Source organism: Malus domestica, chromosome 16 (assembly GCF_042453785.1).
Source record: "Malus domestica chromosome 16, GDT2T_hap1".
Lineage (NCBI taxonomy): Eukaryota > Viridiplantae > Streptophyta > Magnoliopsida > Rosales > Rosaceae > Malus > Malus domestica.
Window position 1 is genome coordinate 39,750,984 of NC_091676.1, and position 7,601 is coordinate 39,758,584.

Sequence of the window (7,601 nt, forward strand, 5' to 3'; positions counted from 1 at the left end):
CCCGTACTCTCCTTCATGCCACCAACCAGGTGATGAAATGTACAACCCGTACTCTAAAATCATTTGGCAACTTGCCACTCATGCCACCAACCAGGTGAAGAAGGAACTCATCTTTGTGCCACCAACCAGGTGATGAAATGTACAACCCATACTCTTCTTCATGCCACCAACCAGGTGATGAATGTACAACTCGTGCTCTAATATCATTTGGCAACTTGCCACTCATGCCACCAACCAAGTGAAGAAGGAACTCATCTTCATGCCACCAACCAAGTGATGAAATGTACAACCCATACTCTCCTTCATGCCACCAACCAGGTGATGAAATGTACAACCCGTACTCTAATATCATTTGGCAACTTGCCATTCATGCCACCAATCAGGTGAAGAAGGAACTCATCCTCGTGCCACCAACCAGGTGATGAAATGTGATGAAAGGTGATGAAGGAACTCACCTTCGTACCACAAACCAAATGATGAAAGCAACTCACCATTCATTCCACCTTCCAGAAGACGAGTGGTACAACTTGTACATGTGAACTCCTAACATTCACAAATAATAAAAAACCCTCAAGCTTGACAACTCAACTAAGGGAGCACTTATGCCCAACAAGAGTTATAGTCACCAACAAAGTCTTATTGCAAGCCAACAACAACTTCAGTGCATGACATACGAAGATCAAGCTATTCAGCCCTCTTGCATCTACTTCAGACATTTCCCCTATGTAACAATGCAAACACTACAACTCGTAGAAAGCTTCACACTCTTGATCAAGATAGTGTGAAGCAAACCCAATTTATGGTGCCAACAAGAGCTTCATCAAAGGAGTTCAACCACAATTCTTAAAAGCTTGACACACTCTTGATCAAGACAGTGTGAAGCAAAACCAATTTATGGTGCTATCAAAAGCTTCATCAAAGGAGTTCAACCACAATTCTCAAAACCTTCACACACTCTTGATCAAGACAGTGTGAAGCAAAACCAATTTATGGTGCTAACAAGATGGAAGGCAACCACAATTCTCGAAAGCTTCACACACTCTTGATCAAGACAGTGTGAAGCAAAACCAATTTATGGTACCAACAAAAGCTTCATCAAAGGAGTTCAACCACAATTCTCAAAAGCTTCACACACTCTTGATCAAGACAGTGTGAAGCAAAACCAATTTATGATGCCAACAAGAGCTTCATCAATGGAGGGCAACCACAATTCTCAAAAGCTTCACACACTCTTGATCAAGACAGTGTGAAGCAAAACCAATTTATGGTGCCAACAAAAGCTTCATCAAAGGAGTTCAACCACAATTCTCAAAAGCTTCACACACTCTTGATCAAGACAGTGTGAAGCAAAACCAATTTATGATGCCAACAAGAGCTTCATCAATGGAGGGCAACCACAATTCTCAAAAGCTTCACACACTCTTGATCAAGACAGTGTGAAGCAAAACCAATTTATGGTGCCAACAAAAGCTTCATCAAAGGAGTTCAACCACAATTCTCAAAAGCTTCACACACTCTTGATCAAGACAGTGTGAAGCAAAACCAATTTATGATGCCAACAAGAGCTTCATCAATGGAGGGCAACCACAATTCTCAAAAGCTTCACACACTCTTGATCAAGATAGCGTGAAGCAAAACAAATTTTAATGATGCCAACAAAAGCTTCATCAATAGAGGGCAACTACAATTCTCAAACCTTCGAGACAAATTCAAGACTGTTCGAAGTAAATTCAATTTATATTGTTCATCCAAACCTTCGACTACTACAAGGTGTGGCTTGCATCACAATCTTTTGCTCAACAGTGTGGAAGAAAAATTTGTATATGTTGTCTCTCCCACATTTTCAAATTTCTAGTTTCCCAAAAAAAACAAAAAAAAGGGAAATTCAACAAAACTTCATCAATGGAGGACAACTACAAATTCTCAAAAGCTTCACACTATCTTGATCAAGATAGTGTGAAGCAAAATGAATTCGTGGTACCCAACAAAAGCTTCATCAATGGAGGACAACTACAAATTCTCAAAAGCTTCACACTATCTTGATCAAGACAGTGTGCAGCAAAATCAATTCATGGTACCCAACAAAAGCTTCAACTCCAAAGCTTCACCTACAAACGCTTCACCCACAATAGCTTCACCTACAAAAGCTTCACCCACAATAGCTTCACCTACAAAAGCTTCACCCATAAAAGCTTCACCAACAAAAGTTTCACCCACCACAAAAGCTTCACCTACAAAAGCTTCACCCAGAAAAGCTTCCTCCACCACAAAAGCTTCACCCACCATAAAAGCTTCACCCACAAAAACTTCACCCACAAAAGCTTCCCCTACCACAAAAGCTTCACCCACCACAAAAGCTTCACCCACAAAAGCTTTCCCCACCCCAAAAGCTTCACCCACCACAAAAGCTTCACCCACAAAAGCTTCACCTACAAAGCTTCAACACAAAAGCTTCACCTACAAAAGCTTCACACTATCTTGATCAAGATAGTGTGAAGCAAAATCAATTCATGGTACCCAACAAAGCTTCAACCTCGAAGCTTCACCTACAAAGCTTCACCTATCAATCTTAAAAAAAAAAAAAAATATATATATATATATATATATATATATATTTTCGGAAATTCGAAAATTAAAAAATTCGGAATTTCGAAAATTCAGAAATTCAGAAATTCGAAAATTCAGAAATTCAAAAATTCAAAAATTCGAAAATTCAAAAAAAAAAATTGCCTAGGCCTCATCTTCTTTGGGCCTAACAACTTTCATAACAAATACACATGAAAAAGGAGTTTTGGGCTACCACTTAGAAAGGAAAATGGTGAAGTTTTGTTACTTTGGAAACTTGGCTACCAGTGTGACAGCCCGTCCCTGATTTTAAGAGTTTTAAAGTTTTAATAAAGGATTTTACAAAAATGCCCTTTGAGGTACGCGCATTATTCGAGATTAATCGTTGTGTCATGCCATCTAAGATTTGTTTTCTTGACATATCCTCGTAGTACTCGTCGCTACGGACGTGCGGACGCTGACGATTCGTTATTTGGAGTTATAACGAAAAAGATTTTAAAGTTTGAAGTTTGGGCATTTTATAAATTTTATTATTAAAATTTGGATGGCCCAGATTTAATGAAGAATTAAATGGATAGCTTGGATGTAAGGAAAACAAAAATAAATAAATATAAGTGAAAGAAGGTTTTTGTGTGTGTGTGCGTGAGAGGAAGAAACAGAGGAAGGAGATTGGGCAGAAATGCCCAATCGGGACAAGAGAGAAGAAGGCATCAGGAGGGATTGAGAGAGGGAGAAGCCGACCAATCGGAACAGAGGAAAGGAGGAAAGGAGAGAGGGCGAGAAGCGGAGGAGAGAAGATCAGAAAACGGGTTTTCCCCCAACCCGTTTACCCGCGACACCCACACCCAAATTTTGGCGATTTTCACCGGATTTCTCACAAATTGGATCAAGGTACCACTTCCAATCAACACCTAGGCCTTCCCTCTTCATGTTTCACCCAAAAAATCATGAAATTTCGTGGTGATTTCACGAAGAACACCCACACGGGTGCCGCGACCTTCTTGTCCAAATTCTTCAAATCTTGAAATGTTTTCTTTCAATTACTAACACCATTAGTATTCCCTTAGGACCTGGAACAAATCCCAAGCTTTGATTTGGACGGTAGAGTTGATTTGAAGGTCGAATTGGAACTCACCCAATTATAGGGTCCGCACGGAATTTGATGAATTTGAAGTGTTTCCAGGCCAAATTGGCCTTGGCCACATGTATGAAAGTTGCTCTACTCATTGAGATCTTCAATTTTGTATTTTTTTGAGAATTTTTGGAAATAGTTGGATTTTCCGGCAAGCCGGGGCGGCCGACCGCCACCCGCGGCGGCCCGTGCGGCGGCGTGTGGCTAGTGGGCCGCCAATGTCATTCTTAGCATGTGTTTAAGGTTCTAGGTTCAGTTTTGATAATTGATGGACGTAAATTGAGTAATTGAACCTAAGTTCGTTTCGATTCGTGGTTAGGTGAAAATGTGAATTTACGATCTAACCGTCGGATCGTCACCCAACTTTGATACGTTGTAATACGTAATATTTGAGGATTATAGGAACTTATGGATCGGGAATCCGATATACAGATCTTTCGAAATTGGAGTCGTAAGTTCATAATGTAGAATGTTAACCGTCACTTGGTTTTGGAAATTGACGGAGATCCGACCGTTGGATGGTAATGAAATTTTGGGATGTTGTCCTAGAGGTATATTGTGGACCTCTGGAAGTTATGGATTTGAAATCTGAGTTGCAGATCTTCCAGATCAAACTACGTAGTGACGTGTTTTATATAAGTTACATATTCTATCGATATGAATTCTGAGGTTGGATTTGATTATTGTTCTAGGGGCCGATCGTCATGACGCCTTGATGTGCGGTGCTAAGGAGTTGTTGGGCGAACTCCAGGTGAGTGGGCAGTATTTCTGTTTATACCTATATACTATTGATATTTTTCCTAGAAATTGAGTTTGAATGAAAATACGTTTTCAAATGCCATGCATGCATATTATGAGATATGTGAATTGATAATTGATGCATATATATATGTGAATTGGTGCTATGGACGCACAGGTAAGTATCAGGTGAGTTTTATGTTATTCATGTGAATCATTGATGATGTATATTATGTTGATAGCTCATAACCTGCAATCATGGTGTTAGTGCTTATATTATTCACCTCGCACCGCACGCTCACCTTGGATCCAAGTAGGTGCATGTCGTACAGACTGTTGGAAGTATGCCCACAAAGCCACTCATTTGATGTAATAGCTTTTTGGAATACTTAATGTATTAAACTTTTATATGTTTAATGAAGGGCAAAGCTTATTGTTAATCACTATTTATTGTATCATGTGTTTAAGTAATAAGGGAATCCAAGGGATGTATTTGATCTAAGAGACAAGTGATCTAAGTGAGTTAGATTATCGAGACCATTCTCTTATGTTCATTCCTAAAACGTTCCTAGCCATAGGATTGCCAATTGGGTATTGACAATCCGCTAAGGTTAGTATGTGTTATGTCGACTCAAGCTTGAGTATGACTAGTCTCAAGTCATTTGGTGTTGGACACTAAGACAAACACATAGGCGCTCGAAAGAGTAATCGAGTACACTGAACAACGATCGAAAGAGAGTTCAAACATACATGTCATGTAAGAACTCGAAAGTTGCAATATGCAAAGTAGTCATTTGACCTGAGGCATCATAGATGTCTAATGGTTAGGTCCTTGATCTTTGATCATGTCAACGGCATTCCATTGGAGTGTCCACGGCATTGTTGGGGTCAAGCTATCTAGTCATGTAGGCATATGAATGCACAACAAGGGATCTCTAACCTTCCATGGTGGAAGGAGAATACTCTAAGATATGATTCGTAAGTCTTTGGCCAAAGCAAATGAATATGACTTAGGAAGTTTGTTCCAATTCATATTCAAAGGAATCATATAGAAAAGTATCACATTGGATAGTAGACATGAAACAAACTATCACTTAAACAATGTGATTAAGAGTATTGTATTAGAGAAGGACCGTATTGCATTGTAGTTGTAACTAGATAGGTTCTCCAACCAATTCTACTTAGCTTGGGTAACCATGACATACTGCTAGGTGTCACTCATGGTTTGTGGAAGCCCTAATGACTAGCAAACACTAATCATAAAGGGAGAATTGAAATGTGGTTTCAATTCACAATCGATCGTTAAGAGTAACAATCGCCCACTACCTCGCTAATTGGAACCTAATGGATCGTACACCGAGTAAGGGCGATAGTGAAGAAATTAAATGAAATGGATATGCAATTAAATGGTTTAATTGAAGAATGGTCAAGATTAATTAATTAGTTAATTAATTATACGAAAGGTTCGTATTGGGCTTTTAAGTTGGTTTTGGGTTTCGGGGGCCCAAAAGTGTTTTGGTCCATAAGGCCCAAAAGTGTTTTGGTCCATAAGGCCCATTATGTTTAAGTTGTATGACAACTAAAACAAAATGGGCAATAAGCCCAATCACAACATCTAGGCCGGCCATGGTGAGGAGATGGTGAAAGTTTGCTTAATTGCAAGTTTGCCACTCACCAAAGAAAAGTGTTATAAAAGCAACTTTATAGCTATTTTCTCATTAGGGTTTTCTTTGAGGCAAAGAGGTGAAACATTTTCTCTCTTTCTCTCTACAAAGAGGCCGGCCACTTAGGGAGATTAATCTAGCAATCTCTTCTTCCCTAAGTCATCCATTTCATCTTCACACTTAACCCTTCGTGTGGAGACTTAGAGACACCAAACTTTTGGTGTTTTGGAGATCCTTTCCTTACATCCACAAAGTCCAAAGGAGCACAAAAGGAGAAGGAAATCACAAGCAATATCCAAGGAGCTAGGAGGTGACTTGAAGGCCCTCCACTTGGGTGAATCCCTTGTGTAAACAAGGATGAGCTTCAAGGGTAAAGAAACTCTAAATCTTTACTTCTCTTTAATGTTGTTAAAGAGTTTATTGGTTCACCATATACTAGGCTTTGAAAGTCATGGGTTTTATGAATTGTTTTTGAATGCATGCCTACTTTAAAGTGTTAATAGTTTGCATATGTATTCAAATGTTCTTACTTGTTCTTAGCTAGGACAAATTTTTTCCTTCAAGTGGTATCAGAGCCTAGGCCTAGTTTATGGTGAATCCTTTTGGGTTTTGTGATTTTCATGATTTGTGATTTAAATGTTGTAAATGTTACAAGCTTTGTTCTTGCTTTGAATATAAATTTTGCTAGAAAATTTAGCATCTCAAATGTTGTAGATGTATTTCATTTAAGCATGAATATTGGAACTAAAATTTGGTGCCATGTGTTTTGGGAAATTCGGCCAAATCCAAAGGGTGATTTTTTGGGTTCATGTTTGTCTTGTTAAAATGGTTTTAAGGTGACTTTTGGAACCCCTAAGTACCCTAGGATATTAGCCCTCTTTTGAGTGGTGAAAAATTGAGTTTTGGTGAGTGAAAACATTCATGGAGCTATTATGAGTTTTCATGGTGTTCTTCAATGTTCTTGAAGTTCTTGCCAAGAACAAAAAGTTTTGAAGTTTTGATTCAAAAGTTTTATGTTTTTCATAAAGTTTTGGTTTAATTTTGATGGGTTATGGTTATTGGTGAAGCATTAATATTGGCTTTAATGTTTGACAAAACTCTTTAATGTTTTACAAAACATTTTCTTACAAACCATCAATTTCACCTTTTCCTCACCCACCAAAATCAACTTGCAAAAACTTTTTAGAAAATTTTTCATTTCTTCTCAAATGGCCGGCCACCCCTTAGTGGGGGTACTTTTGGGGCCTTTTATGCAATTACATAAAGTTTTGATACTTTTGTGTTTTTGCACTTTGGCCCAAAAGTTTACGTTTCTACGTTAAGGCCCAAAAACTCTAAAGGACAAATTGTTTTGATCCTTTAATGATGTTTTTACATTATTAAAATTTTGGGTTCTAGTTGTAATTACATGAAGTTGTGGACTTTTGTGTTTTTACAAAGTGACCCCAAAAGTTTTTGTATTTGCATTGTGGCCCAATTGTTGTGGTCATAGTTTCCTTATG

The 7,601-nt window shown here is 38.4% G+C and overlaps 1 long non-coding RNA gene across 1 annotated transcript; it reads left to right on the top strand.

The window, feature by feature from the left end:
• Window positions 1-3,204: 3,204 nt before the first annotated feature.
• On the top strand, window positions 3,205-4,955 carry LOC139192862 (uncharacterized). Its single transcript, XR_011577348.1, has 3 exons — window positions 3,205-3,456; window positions 3,633-3,770; window positions 4,390-4,955. It is a non-coding gene; the product is annotated as an uncharacterized lncRNA (long non-coding RNA).
• Window positions 4,956-7,601: the final 2,646 nt, after the last annotated feature.